Genomic DNA, 15673 nt, shown 5'->3' with positions numbered 1-15673 from the left:
CATCACTGATTATGATGACGGAGTAATGAATTACATCCAAGGAAAAACAAATGTCTGCTAAAAAAATACGTCACCAATGAGAGGTGAGAGGTAAAGTAGGAGGAATTAAAAAACAAATAGCAGAAATAATTGAAGAATCCTAGATAAAGAGGATGAATTCTAAAAGCTGTGTACATGAATTAGCCATCACTGTGAGAGGGAGATGATTCTGAGGTGCATAAACATGGGCAGGTAAGGGGAGAGAGGTGATGGATTTGGGTAATCCAAACTTTGCTCTGCATTAGAAAGGCCAGACCTAGAATTTCTACAGGCAAGAGACCTACAAATGCAAAGCAGTTTTATCAGTAATATTACATTGTGAAATAATTTCATAAAGGGTCATCTGTGAAATTTAAGGCTAAAGTGAGCAGAAAACAAAAGAAAAAACAAAGCAAAGCAGTGGCATAAAAGACCAGCCGGCAATGGGGAGCCCTTGACCTAAAAGGTCTCTTTTGATCTCACTTTTCTATGATTCCAAACAAATGTGTTTCCTTTGTGCATTCATTCTAATCAATAACAATTCGAGGCGCAGTTGAATGTCAGACATGTTGGCCCCTCTCCCAGGCCTGCCTCTGACACGGGTCTGGTGAGTCTGTGGTTTGTGACTCAGCAGATTCAGGAAGGAGCAGCAGATACCTTTTCTCTGTTTGTTATGGTTCATGACCAAGGCCTCTTATAACCTAAAATTTTAAACTAAAGTGTCTAAAAATGACAAACGTCAGCTCAGAATAGACTCAAAATATTTGATGATTTTTTGGTTCGAATTTCAAAAGTTCAAGAAATATAGCAAAGTTTGGTGGTGATATTTTTAAAAATTTCTCCAGGAATCTAGCTATCTGTCTGTTCTAAGAGGTTCAATGGATTCTATCAGAGATGTAAGAAGGAACTTTCCAACCCAAACGAATGGACTGAGTGCACACTTTATTATATAGGGAAAGGTAAAGGCAAAAGTTAGCAAATAGATATGGAGAATACAGGAAGTAGCTATATACAAAGAAACATCAGACTGGGTACTTATAACATCCAAATAGGTCAATAAAAAGAGGAAACAACATCAGATCGATCAAAAAAGAGAAACATCAGATCGGGTACTTAACAACATCCATGCCCTGACACAGGGAAGAGTCCCTTTAATTGACACGGCTAAGCAGGAGTGCCAATAGAAAGAGGTCTTGGGCAAGGCATCCCCCCTACAGGCGAGACTCTCATCAGGCTCCAGTTTCCAGCAGCTTATACAGTATGAGTAATTTCCAGAGTAAGCCTTTGGTGTTCTCATGCACAAATGGTTATCAGTTGTGTACGTGCATTGAGCTCCTGGGCTATCGCCCCAGCCTGGCTCAGATGGCCAGTCCGTCCCAGGCTATGACACCCAAAGAGTCTTGTAATCTTTACACATTGCGACTATCTCTGTGGGAGAAGGGCCAGTTCCTACCACACAGAAAGCTGCTTTATATTTCTTTGTATGCTGGTGGCTGTAGGTTCATGGACCGGCCAAACATGGCTGTATTCACGTCAAGACACTGTCAGAATTCTGTGTTTTAAAAAAATATACATGTAGGTTTTAAAAAGTTATATCATTATATATACATGTATATTTTTAAAACTTTATCCAATGGACACTACATGGTATTATTGCATATACATTTAGTTTGTTTCTTGACATTTTCTCCTGGATGAATTGACTGTGTATCCTACTTAGGGAAAAGCAAGTTCAATGAAACTGTAGTAAATTAGACACCAAGAAAAAGACAAAAGACATGAATGTGAATTGAAGTGACTTTAAGGGCTGGATATAGGATGACATCAGCATGTTGGCAAGAAATGGAGATATTCAGCAGCGTGAGACTGTCTGATGTTCTGTCCGGAGTGGGACAAATGAAAATGAAGGCAAATGCAAAACTGCAGCAATAAATCCAACTGTCCAAAACGTGCCCCTCATGGTCATTAGCATATTTATTTTCTAGTAGAGAGGAAATTATTTAACTTATATGATTCATATCTCACCTCCCTCTTTTTTCCTCCCCTGCTTTCATCTCTCGCAGCCCTGCTCTAGCTCTGACCTGCCACCCATTCAAGAAGATTCCTCTGAAACTTATATTCCATAATAAACTCCTCCTCTGTCTTTCAGGGCTCTTTCTTCCTCTGAAACCCAACTGAAACTCGACTTTTACTTGACCATGAAACCTTCCTTATGATTCATTTGATGGCTTCTACTTAAAGATAAGGGTCTTAGGTTCCTCCAAGAAAGCAGATCTGCAACAGGGCCTTGTATCCAGTTAGCATATTTTAAGAAGCAATCCCAGGGAACGGGGTGGGGAACTGGGAGAGGCGAACCCAGGAAGGAGGGAAAGTCAGTACAAAGATATGTTATCAAATTGATCCCTGCTATGGACAATTGGAGATCAATCCATCTGGGATGCCAAGGAGCCTTATAGGAAGTACCCTCAGAATGTTTGCTCAGTGGATGGAAAAGGGGAGCATGTATCCATCAGCTAAGAGTTGGACAAGTGTTGTCCCAATTGGTGTTAACTCCCACCAGTTTTAGATTGCACATAAGCGAGTGCCACATTTTATTGTCAGAAAGGCCATGGGTAGAAGGCAAGAGCTGAGTGATATACTTGAGCTGAGGTGCTGTCAGATTACAACTGTGTGAAGCTGGTTGCTGCAGCAGTTCTTGGAGTAAGCAGTGGCCCTGGGGGATACGAAGAGAGACACATGAAGTGTTCTATACAAGAGGCAAGCTAATCACTGCTGCATCTAGTCCATTATTCTCCTAACTTTATGCAGTCAAAAATCATCTTCTGGAATCTATGACATCTCCCTAAACCACTCTCTCCCTCACCTCAGCTTCTAGTTGTCAGGATGCTGTTCCAACCTCCTCAATGGCACTAAAGCCTCCATCTTTCTCTATGACCTGTACTGTCACCATTTTCCATGGCTTCAGTGCACATGGTGATGACCCTATAACTCCCTGACCTCACAGTTCCTCATCTTCAGGTGTCACCCCACTTCAATTAACCCTGGCACAGCCACATCTGTGGCTACACTATCACCCAGTCCTTCCACACTTGTACATCTTGAACACAGGAATTTTTTTTTTTTTGATACATAACCTAGTCACTTCCTCATTCCCACTGCTCTTTTCTTTGTTCTCACTATGCCCTTGAATGCTTCCCTTCTTCCCAGCCCATATCCAAGCAATTCTGATTTTATTTGCTACCTTATCTAGGCTGGACATCGTGAAATGAACAATCATGTCAATAACATGAGATACCACCTTAAAATCCTATGCCTCTATTACCTACTGTCTACTTTTTTGGTTCTGTAAAAAGTTACTGGAGAAAATTCTCAAAGCCATGATACCAGACTCAGCTACAAATTAACACTATTTCATTTCTGCTTATATAGCAATCTTATTTTATTTATGTATTTTTGAAATCCTAGACTAGTGTACTCCTTACTTGCCTTTTCCACATTCCTCATGCTTCCATCCTTCACCTATATACTCATTCTCAGTAGATGCCCTTGCTTCCTACTTTACTGAAGAAAAACAAGACATTACAACATAAGTCCCCTCAACTTCTCTTATGTCCACCTCCAGACTTATACCCTTACCCAACCTTTCTCTTTGCTTGTATCTCTGAGCCAAAACTAGCCCACCTCCCAGTGAGGCTAATTCCATCCTTTAAGTCTATGATATCAAAAGAAATGCAACAGGCTCTAATCTGAGTTCATTCAACTATTTCTGCCAGCACACCAGCATGCTCGAAGTCTTCCAAATTTTTTATTTTTGGTGAGGAAGGTTGTCCCTGAGCTAACATCTGTGCCAATCTTCCTCCATTTTGTACACGGGATGCTGCCACAGCATGGCTTGATGAGTGGTGTGTAGGTCTGCCCTGGGATCCGGGCCTCCGAACCCCGGGCCATTGAAGCAGAGTGAGAACTTAACCACTACACCACCGGGACAGCTCCTGGAAGTCCTCCAAATTTTAAATGGCATTCCTCTTTAATTTGTTACCATTCTACTATACCAATCCATTACCAGCTGCAATGTATTCACCTTTTGAAACAAATCATATTTTCCTTTCTATTGCCTCCTGGAGGAGTCCTCTTCACACCCCACCTGGATCAGAACACTAGTCTCCGGGCTGGTCTTCAGGATGCTGTTATTACTTCATGTCATCCCTTTCATCAATAACTAACATAGTGCTTAAAGTTTCAATCTCAAGTAGTATTCAGGACCCCTATAATCAAGCTTCTCCATAATGTGAGAGAATATCTTTCCCCCTCCTTTGTATTATCACATTTTACTCCTTCTCCACAAATTATATCAATTTGTGTTAATCTTTCCCTTCTCCAAATGTCTGTTGTATACATAGTCTGTAGTATATTTGATTATATAGTGTTTTTATTATTTTTAATCATTTCTTCTGTTTAGGACTTGTCTTTAGGGAGAGAGTATGCTCCTTAGGAGCAAAGACTTTATCTTGTACATCTTTTGTCCGACAAAGGTGGCCACTCGTTAAGCACTTGCTCCAAGTACCGTTGATTTCATTTCAGTGAGTCAGAGCTTTTCTTTTGAAAGGAGAACCTACACGTGTGCACCTGAATCTCAAATAGTATAACCCAGCTCTTGAAAATTCATAATTGGAATGAATTGACATAATTAGGATCATTTTCTTATTTTTCTCTGAATGTTGGTTGTGAATGACCTAGCTTCACTGGAATCTTGGACTGTGGCAATCATCTCCAAATTTACAGTCCCAACTAAGAACAGTGCCTAGGTGTTGATCCAAAACCATGTAGATGATGAACTGTAAATATAGCCTGTGTCTACACATCATAAACACTCAAATCAAAATAGAAAAATATAAAAATCTGGAAACATATAGGGTTGACTGTTTTTTAAAAGTTTTTATAGAGATGATGACTACAATAACTTTGGCGTTTAATTTAAATATTTGTTTGGAATTTATACAATCAGAGCTAAAACATAAGAATTTAACTCACAAGTGTTAGCTTTATAGATGTCTAAGAGTTATTAGAATAAAAAAAATTTAAGCAAACAACACTGCATCTCATTTTTTTTTTTTAATGGAAATTTGATAAAAATTGATCTACCCTAACTTCCAGCCCCATGCAAGAATCCTCTCTGTAACATCTGTGTCAACCTGTGCTTCGACAATGCTGCCTTCCACGACAGGAAGCTCAACATCTCTTAAGGCAACCTGCTACATTTGGAGACGATTCCATTTTTTGAGAATTTCTTCATCACTTTCTTTTACAAGAGTTACACAAATTCAAATACCTAGGGGCCAGGCACATACATAAATGAATACAGCATGCCAGGTGTGAAACAATAGGGAGTGGTGGGGACTGTGGTGCCTAGAAGATGTTACTCTGCTCCAGCTGAATGCTGCCAGAGGAGTGAGGGGCCAGTGTTGCCAGTTCTTCTTGTGACTCAAGAGAAGTTGCAAATCCAGATATTTATGTGAAATCTGTGAGTAACTAATTAAAAATGATAGGTAAAACACTATGGAGAGGGTGGTAAATAAAACAAACACGCCTGTGGGCTAATTTTGGCTCGAGGCTCTTTAGTTTTTTAACTTCCGAGTTAAATCCCGCCTTCCATTTTCACCTCTGGAAAAATGTATCAAACTTACACACTTTTATTTAAAAAAAGAAAAAGTAAGTCAAATATTTAAGGATAACTGTTGTTTTCCATACTTACCCCAGTCTTTTTGAAATTCCTTGAGTCTTTTGAACCCAAAATACATTTAGATTCAAAAATCAATTACCCGTATCTATGTTGAGAGTCATGATTTAGAGGGTTCCTTAATGCAAAAGATCAATTTCTACTGTGATTGTTTTGCTTAGTTTTAATCCATTAAAATTTTCATTTGGAAACCATGCCTAGCATCCTCTAGGCCTCCCAACTTTATGTTATAAACAAATTTGATGAGCATAACTTCTATGTCTTTGTTTAGATCATTGATTAAAACAAAGTTGAGCTTTCCTAGAGCTACCTGTCTTATGGTAAGCCATTGGCCTTACTGCCCTGGCTGCCAATCAGCTGGCATACATCAGTCAATGGTCTTTAAATCTTTGGAAAAAGTATTCAACCTTTTAACATTATTATATTAGCATCTAAACTATATTTCTCTTTCTTCACAAGAAGATATCAAGCTGGAGTTTGTCTAATATTCTGTCACAATAAAAATGCATTGTGTATGTTCCTTATTTACTAATTTGCATTCTACTTAAAAGGGAGTTTAGGTCAGTACCATTGTGCTGAGCAACTTAGGGGGCTTCATTCATATTGTCTTTTGCTCAAAAGGCATAACTCATACTCACAGAACACAGTGTGGCTGGTGCCCCCTGAAGTTGTGCATCCACCCAGCCCCGAATGAGGGTAATTTGGCAATAACGCCCTTGAGGCATCTGTGCATATATGCTAGCTCCTGGGAATCTTGTTCTTCATAGGCCAGGCTTAAAAGAAATACAAAAACAAAAACAAAATCAAACCTGATTAACAATTTGCTGCCATCAAACATCGGACATACTTCAGAATACTTTCCTTTGATAAATATTTTGCTAACATTTGAACTTACACAAGAAATTGTAATTTGGTTATATAATCAATTTTTAATCTTAGTAAATGCTATGTAACCCCAGAGAACATCTAAATATCTCTGGCATTCCATATATATTATTCACTTACACTTAATAAACATATCTATTGTAGTCAAGATTATCTCTTAAAGCAGGGGTTAGTGAATACTTTTGTAAAGGGCCAGATAGTAAATATTTTAGGCTTTGCAGACCACATATGGTCTTTGTCACATATTCTTTTTTTTTTTTTCCAGCAGTTACAAATATTTTAATAGCCAGTAATTTAATAAACAGTAATATTGCCTCAATGCTTTGTTTGGTTTTTTTCTTTTTCTTTTTGGTCCTATGTGCACACACTGTCCTAAGTAATTTTAGATATTTAGGAGATTCTAGGTCCTCGCAGTAACCCAGGAAACAGGTTCCAATGTTGCCCTGTGGCTGAGCTTGGGAACTAAACCTCAGCGGGGGTGAAGCAACTAGTCCAAGTTTTCAAGACTATTTTGCTCTTACAAAGAATTTCTTAAAATTTCACCTTATATACATTAAAGGTGAAAATGAGGGCAAAATGGATACAGGGAATTGTTATTTATTTCTGTATAAGGTAAAGTGGCCTCAGCCTTTTCCATTTTTTTCTTTGTAGCACAGAGAGCAATCGCAGATGTGTGTGTTTTCGCTATATTTTGGAATGATAAACTGATATGAAAATATTTTAAATAGCATGCCAAAAATGTCTTCACTGTGCACAAAATGGACAAAGTCCAAATGTTAGTTTAAATTTCATATTATCTACCAATCTTCCCAGAAAAAGCTGAAAGATGTTATTGTTTAAGTCACGTAGTTCTTCTGAATAATCTTTTCCTTGTAAACAGTTGGCAATCCAAACTCTGGATTTTTCCATTTAATGTTCAAATGAAGCTCATTTTTAAGATCATTTTTAATCAGCCTATCTGTCACCTTCTTTTTTAACTTTTATTCTGCCATTACTTTCTAGTACTGGTGGTCATTTGACTTGCAACTTTAAACTGCTATTCATTTTCTTCTTTAACACTGCAATTTCCTATTCACCAAGACTTGCATTCCTCCCATCCTTCCTCTAAAATTGAAAATTAGTGCTCGTCTTCCTAAAAGCTGTAATTTTTACATTAACCTTGTTTCTTCTTTTAATTGGTGTTTTTCTGTCAGACAATGGTAGGGGGCTTGTGATGGGTGTTATTTATTTTGAGAATCCTGCTTCAGTGAAGCTATTGTGAAATAAAGGCTTGAAACAAAAATATTCCTTAAGGCCTCTGACAGAGAGATGAACTGAAAGAAAGGAGAAGGAGAAGGGGCAGAGGAAGAAGTATGGGGGAGAGCACGGATGGCACTGGAATGTCCCCACCAATTCAGAAATTAGCAGCCAATTAGAAGCAGGCAACCAATGAGTTTCTTCAAATTTAAATATAAAACCATGTCCAAGTCCCTATAAATCCAAGTTGCTAAAAATGCCCCCCTAGACCAGTTCACTGGCCGCTGAACATGAGGCCAGCTAAATAGCAGAACGTTCCCTGCAACATGTGTATGATACATATTCAAGAGGAAAACCCACACTGAGTAAAAGTGACCATATTAAAGTCCCTCTTAGGCAAACAAGTAAGTGTTCACGTTTCTGATCTTTTTTTGGTTTCTCTCTCAGTGGGCTGCTGTGCAGATACCTCTGTCACCATTAATTGTCCGCTCTTTCTGAATGTATTGTAGTTGAATTGCTAATCTCCTGCAAGAAACTTAAAATGACGCTTTTGAGGAGGGTTCCCCTCGCCTAGAGATGGTTTGTAAATGTAAATCAGTAGAAGGAAATAAATCGTATGGATTTCAAACCTAAATCCTGTTTTATTTTAATTTGGACAAAGAAAATGGGCTAGAGAATTACAAGATTTAGGTACTGTTATATTCAAGCCACAATTTTTAATTTACTTAACAAATTTTAGGCATTCTTTCAAGCTTGACAAATAATAGTTCCAATCTTAGTTCTCTAATTTTACACAAACTACAGTTGAAAGAAAACATGCTAAATATCTCTGAAAATTTCAACAAAAAAACCCTGGATTTTTAAAAATACTATCACAAATATCCAGTATTTGAAATTGTCACCATTTTTTTTCAACCTTTTTTCCCCTGGTTTCCATGGCTTTAAACCTCTGACAGTGTTACATCTAAAATTTATATAATTTTAAGTATTGGTTTTCCTGCTTCAATGTTTTAATTAATAAAACTGTGTGTTATTTTTAACACAGTAATCTAATCAATAGGACATACTTCTACCAGATTATAATAATTAGAAAGCATCATTTACAGTAGAGTCAACATTAATTTTCTATAATGTAATAAATCATGATGAAAATAGAATACAGTCTACAAGGAGATCAGAGCATGGGATGTTTTCATATGGTGCTTTCAAATCAACTCTTTAAAAAAGAATGATTTACTTGCAAATTCATTCAAGAACCCAGTTGATTATGGTTTTTATGTCTCTATGTTCAGGGACAAGTATTTCATGTCCCCTTAGCTGGTATTTATTAAGCAAGTTCTTCACCCAAGGCTCTGAGCTGGGTGTTGTTAAGTAGTGCACTGGAAATGCTGTGTGGAGTTTGGCATTCGTCCACTAGGAAACACTGCTGGTCACAACCAGTGGGGAAAAATCCGGATGCTTTTCCACATTCAACAGACCATTTATTGTATAGAAAGGACTGACCTAGTCTGAAAGATATGCTGCTATAGAAAGGTAATACATAGTAATACAGATAATGCATGGATGTCTAGAAGGTAAATACGTAGGTATATCTAGAAATAAATATTTATATGGAGAGAATGCTAATGCTGGATACTAGGAAGAGTTTTAGAACTTTGTTGAAATATAATGTACATGCAAAAATTATAGGTGTAGAACTCCATAAATTTTTACAAACTATACTTGTATCATCAGCACCCAGATCAAGAAACAGAATATTACCAGCAGTGTTGAAGCTCCTCATTTTCCCACCTTGCGGGTAACCCATTCATGTCTTCTAACAGCGTGGAGTAGTTTTGCCTGTTTTGGAATTTTATATAAATGGAAACTTTCTGTATGTACTATTTTGTGTCTAACTTCTTCTACTCAACCTGGCATTGGGAAGATTTAGCCACGTTGCATGTCGTTGTAGTTCCTTCATTCTCATTCTATCTTGACTATGCCTTGACTTATTCATCCATTCTGTTGTTGATGGGTTTGGAGGACATTTTCTAGTTTGGGGTTCTGTTTTGGAAAAGCCTATGGTTCTCCTCCTGTGTCTTTCTCTTTTACTTTCTCATAGAATACTTCACTTCTGAAAATTCTATTCGCCAAATGTGTGGGAATTTTTCCCACACCAAGTAATTCTCTGCTGGGTTTCCCACAATTCAACTCAATTCTGACACTATCTACCTGGAGATAGCATCAGATCCCACAGGTTAAGGGCTCAGTCCTACAAGGCTGTTCCCCACTTCAGATGCCAATGGCAAGTAGTAGCTCCCCAGGTTACTCACAACTTCTGTCCAACTTAGCTACAAATCGGAGGTTCCCATGACCTCCTTCCCCTTGGATTCTCTTATTTGCTAGAACAGCTCACAGAACTCAGGGAAACACTTACTTATGTTTACCGGTTTATTAAAGGATACGATAAAGGAGACATATGAACAGCCAGATGAAGAGATACATAGGGTGAGGTCTGGGAAGGTCCCAAGCACAAGAGCTTCTATCCTCATGGGGCTGGGGTGTATCACCCTCCTTGATTGTGCATGTGTTCATCCACTCGGAAGCTCTCCAAACTCCACACTGTTGGGATTTTATGGAGGCTTCCTCACATATGCATGATCAATCATTAACTCCATTTCCAGCCCCTCTCCCCTCTCTAGAGAAGTGGGGGATAGGTCTGAAAATTCCAAGCTTCTAATCACGGCTTGGTCTTTCTGGCAATCAGCCCCCTCTAGGACCCATCCAGGAGCCCACCCAGAGTTACCTCATTAGAAGAGAAGATGCATCTGGTGCTCTTCTTAGGAATTTATAAGAGATTTATGAGCCCTATGTCAGGAACCGGAGACAGAGACCAATATATGTATTTTCTACTATCTCACGGGTTCATACGCTTAGTGTCACATGAACATCTCGGGCACGACTTTTGGTTAATCGTTGTATGTGTTTCTGGTGGGTGCTTTCTTAAGGAGGAGATGCTAGGTCACACAGTGTGTATATTGTTCGAATACTTGACAGCGCCAGTTTTCCAACATCGTTGTTCCAGTCTACAATGCCACTGGCAGCGACTGCGAGTTGCTCCACATAGTTGCTGGCACTTGGTCCTTTCTGTCCTCTACACTTTAGCCATTCTAGAGACTATGTAGTAGCAGCACGCTTTTCTAATTTGCATTTTCCTGATGACCTCTGTGATAGATGTAAAACACACTGCCATGATAATCGAATCCTTCATAACAATTTGTACTGATGAGGAAACTGGGCTTTGGCAGATTTGTGACTTACTCAGATTCACTCAGCTTGGATGTGGAAACCCAAGATTAAAATGCTAGGTTTTGCTCATTCCTTAGGTGCATAATAATAGAATTTCAGAGTCAGAAGGGAGTTTCGAGATCACCCCATCCACAAAGTTCTCAAAGATGAAGAAGTTTGAGGCCCAGACGGTTGGATGCATTAATTACTTCAGACGTTAGATTACATTTCTTCTGGTTTTGTCTGGTGGGGTACACTGGCCTAGAGATCTGGATTCAATTCTGGGTTCTACCACCTAACAGCTGTGTGGTTGAGTCAAGTTGCCTGCTTTCTCTGGACAGCTATTCTTTAATAAGAGCCATATGAGCTCGAAAATGTTTTCTTGTGTGTGGATAGCCACACAGAAGACAATTATGATAAAAACTGCAACTTTTTATGGTTTATAGCTTACACAGACTTGAGTGGTCTTCCTCTGTGCCATGAATGCTGGTCTTCAGCTAGGGTCAGGAGCTGGTTGATGTCCTCAGCTTTTGACATACATTCCAGTGGTGTCCCGGCTAGCTCCACCTGGATACCCAAGGCACCTCAACTTACCACGTCCCACTGCATTACTCCAGTTCCAGCACTCATCACCATGCCGCTTCCTGTTGCAATAGTTTTCTAAAAGGGTTCATAGCTTCAGTCTCTTTTCCCACTAATCTATCCTCTGCAATCTTGCAGACTTTATCTTTCTATATTATGATACGATCATGCCATGATCTTGCTAAAATTAAATAAAAACTTCTTTGATGACTATGGACAATGAGATGAAATTGGCTTGGCATTCAGGGCCTTTAAAATCTTGCACCTGCCTATCTTGCACACCTGAATTTAATTTCCTGTTGCTCATCTTGCTTTGCTGTTTCACCTCCATGTCCCAGCACAGACCCTGCTGCTCTCTAACCATGCTGCATTCCCTGCATGCGCCATATATGCTCCCATTCACCTACTAGAAACTGCTGACCTGGAATGTCCTTTTCTTCTACACCTGTTAAATTCCTACTGATTTCCTCATCCATGAAGGCTTCCTTTATCCTCCCTTCCATTTGCCCAGGTCACCTTCATCTTCTCATCTCTGTTTTCACACCAATCATCTCAAAGTTCTATTGCAACTTTTCTTACATGGTATCCTAGTCATCTGTTTATGCATCTGTCTTCCCTGCTTGTTTAAGCTCCTCAAGTTCAAGATTGGGTTCATCGATCTCCACGTCTCCTGTGCTGAACGAACATAGATGCTCAGGGAATTTTACTTTACTGTATAAATGAATTTATTGAACTTGAGGAAGCAAAAAACCAGGCTTTCCTAATAGCAGAATACCAAGATACAACTTTCCTCCTCTCTTAATATGCTCAAGTTTTGTTTCTTTGCTTTTCTTGTCATCAACATTTTTTTAACTAGGTGTGTGCAATGATGGCACTTTTGTATACATTTTAGGTACTTTTTTTTGCAATTATGACATTTTGACTCTGAAGATTTGCATGGGACTCCTTGAGGCTTTAAATTGAATATTATCGATGAACTTCCTGAAATCAAATTTATCTTAAAAAATAGAAGCCCAGAGAGTTGCCAAGTGGAGTGTGTATAATGGACTCTCTTTGCTGCCCTCTTCGATTTTGATCTGCTCCTCTCTGTTTGCAGTGTGTAAAACTGATATGCTAAGCTAACTATGTGAATGTGAGCAAGTGATTGATCATAATGTTGCTTTTAGAAAAATCTGGAAAATATCGAAAAAATCTGCATATGAAAAAAATCCAAATACATTTTAAAATTAAAATAATATAATGCCTAGGAAAAACAAATGAAAACCTACAAATAAATCTCTGAAATAGAAAGCCCCAGATGGTTTATAAGCCCTTTTCTAGAAAATAAAAATTTATAAAAGAATCAATTACTCATAAATGTATAAAGGCTTCACCTTTTCCTTAAGGTGTTTTATGTGAACACAGTCATCACTCAAAAATTTAGCTTTTAATTTACCCCTTGAAACCTAAGAATGCTGATTTTTAAAAATGCTGTTGCGAGAACATTATAACAACAACGGTGGTGGCATTCTCAAGACAGAACAGTCTCTCTGACATTGTTTACGATAACTAGTTAAATAACGATGAACTAGAAAAAGTTCATTTTAATTTTCCAAAATGGCTTTCCTCTTACAACACTCCAGATTTTACAAATAAGTTCTAAAGAACAGAAATGTGCTACACACAAAAAAGAAACATTTCAGGCATGTCACAAAAAGAAAAATTAATAAGGATTAAACATTTTTCACTATGTTCTATGTTCAAAAGGGCATATTTTGATTTTATCCTCACTGAAGTAACGCTAAATTATAGTATGAAGCTCACGTTAGTAACTACTCTTCAATAGACACATTGTCCGGGATTACTGGCATTAAATACTAAATTAGCATTAGCTGACTGCTATTGTTTATAAATTAATTTTTTTCTGTTTCTGTGAGTTCTACGAATTACATTGTGTAATCTCCCTTCTCTCAAGGGACATAGGGTGTTACAGGGAAAATAACTGTGACCTAGAAACTCAAGACTTAGAGTGAAAATGTGATTTGCCACCACGTGGCTCTGTGACATTGGGTGAGTCACTCAACTTCTGCTGACTCTCTTTTAAAGGCAGTGGGTTGGCACTAGATGCTGTGTGAGGTCTCTTCTATTCTAATATTAAATGACTCTTCTTGGGCCCATATTAAAGAAGATTATGCCTTAGAACATACTGATGTTCCAGACTCAGTCTACCTTTCCCTATCTTTTTTGTATTAAAGCTCTTCTAGTTGAAAGTGACTGAACCCATCTCAAACAGCCTGAAGCCAGAGACACTTTACTGTCTCATAAAACTGAAAAGTCTAGGGGTAGATCTAGGTCTCAAAGTCTGGAGGGAACCAAGGGTTCCAAATGGGTCATCGAAATCCAGTTTCTCAAATTCTTCTTCTCTGCTCCTCTTTCCTTCCATTTGGCTCCATTCTTAGGCAGGGTCTCTTTATGTGGTATTCTCTGACGACTCCAGACTTACCACACCTCTACAACAAGCAACACTAGTGGGGAAAAAAGCATATTTCCGACAAAAGTCCTGAGTGATTAGGTGTGAGTCACGCCCTCTCTTGGAGGTGATGGGGATGAGTGAAGATGGGGATGGTGGGGCATTTCCAAGTGAGCAGAGAGAGGTTGTTCCTCAAAGGAAAACTGAGTTACGGTTTGCATAACAAGGGAAATGGATGCTGAACAGACAAAAATAACAGGTGACCCCTGCCACCTTGCAATTTGAGTCCCCTCTTTGTGATGTGTGTGGCTTTTCTCCTTTCTATACTGCCAGCTCCTTGGATAGCAAGAACTGTATTTATTTACTCTGTATGTCCTGTCAAACCTACTGCTGTTCTTTGAAATGAGAGGAAATAGATGTTTGTTATTAAAAACCTGTGGCAGCTAAGGAAGTATGACACTCAGCTGACAGCTAGCCTTCAGTTGCAGTGACTTCAGGATCCACTACAGCATTTGAGCCCGGGCCAGGCTGTTGCTGGACAGCCCTTTGCCAATGACCGAGCACGGTGGAGTTCTAGGGCCTGGCCGTTTCTGCCCAGTGCTGTACTCCTCCATGGGCGATTATGAATTGGGAGCTTCTTATTGGGTTGGCCACTGCTTTGTTAGGTCTGTATGGCAGTCTGAGGCTCTCCCAATTTGCTTCATCCAACTTTTCTTTCACACTTTCAGATCTGCATCTCATCTGAAAGCTTTCCCTGTCCAGTCCTGCTTTCTTCCCCTTTACCTTTCACAGGTGTTACCTCCCCCAATAAACCTGTGCGTTCCTCTGTCTCAGCATCTGCCTCCTAGGGGACCCAACCTGATGATAAGATAGGCTTTGGGCCTGGATTATCCAGCACTCATCTGGCAACAAGGACCCCATCTTGGGTGGTAAGCAGGGCACGTATAGTCCCTTGCACAAGTTAGTGACTCCACTGCTAAAACCTTCACAGATGGTAACCTAGGACAAGGTTTCAGTGGAGGGGAACAGCCTGATTGCAACAATGTCTCAGGACTTTGAAAAGTACCGAGTGGGAGATGGGTGGAGAATAATGCATACAAGGACAATGCATTTGGCTTGCTGTTATTCGACTGAACTGAAACACTAGAGAAGAATAATGAAAAACTAAGGGCAATTAACACACTGAAAACTAAGGGAGAAGTCCAGGGGATCTCTTTGGCAGTTTCAAAAGCAGTCTTTGTCTTCCGCAGAGGGAAAGCAGAAAAAGCCAAAAACCAGACTTGGGACTTAGAATCACTGAGCTCGGATGGTTGAATGCTCAATGGAGACAGGTTGAATGGTCAGGGCACTGGCTGGGAAAATCAGGAAGCTTAACACATGGGATGGGGGCATCAGAGTAGATGCCCTTAAAGATTTTGGCTCCCCAGACTCCTCTGAACTTTTAGAGCCTGTGTAGGGGGCCTGCTCATCACTATTAAGAACTAGAACTCTTCCCATTT

The sequence above is a fragment of the Diceros bicornis genome, chromosome 5 (assembly GCF_020826845.1).
Source record: "Diceros bicornis minor isolate mBicDic1 chromosome 5, mDicBic1.mat.cur, whole genome shotgun sequence".
In the NCBI taxonomy this organism is placed as follows: Eukaryota; Metazoa; Chordata; class Mammalia; order Perissodactyla; family Rhinocerotidae; genus Diceros; species Diceros bicornis.
The sequence above is the reverse complement of the archived record's forward strand: the minus strand, read 5'-3'. Positions refer to the sequence as shown.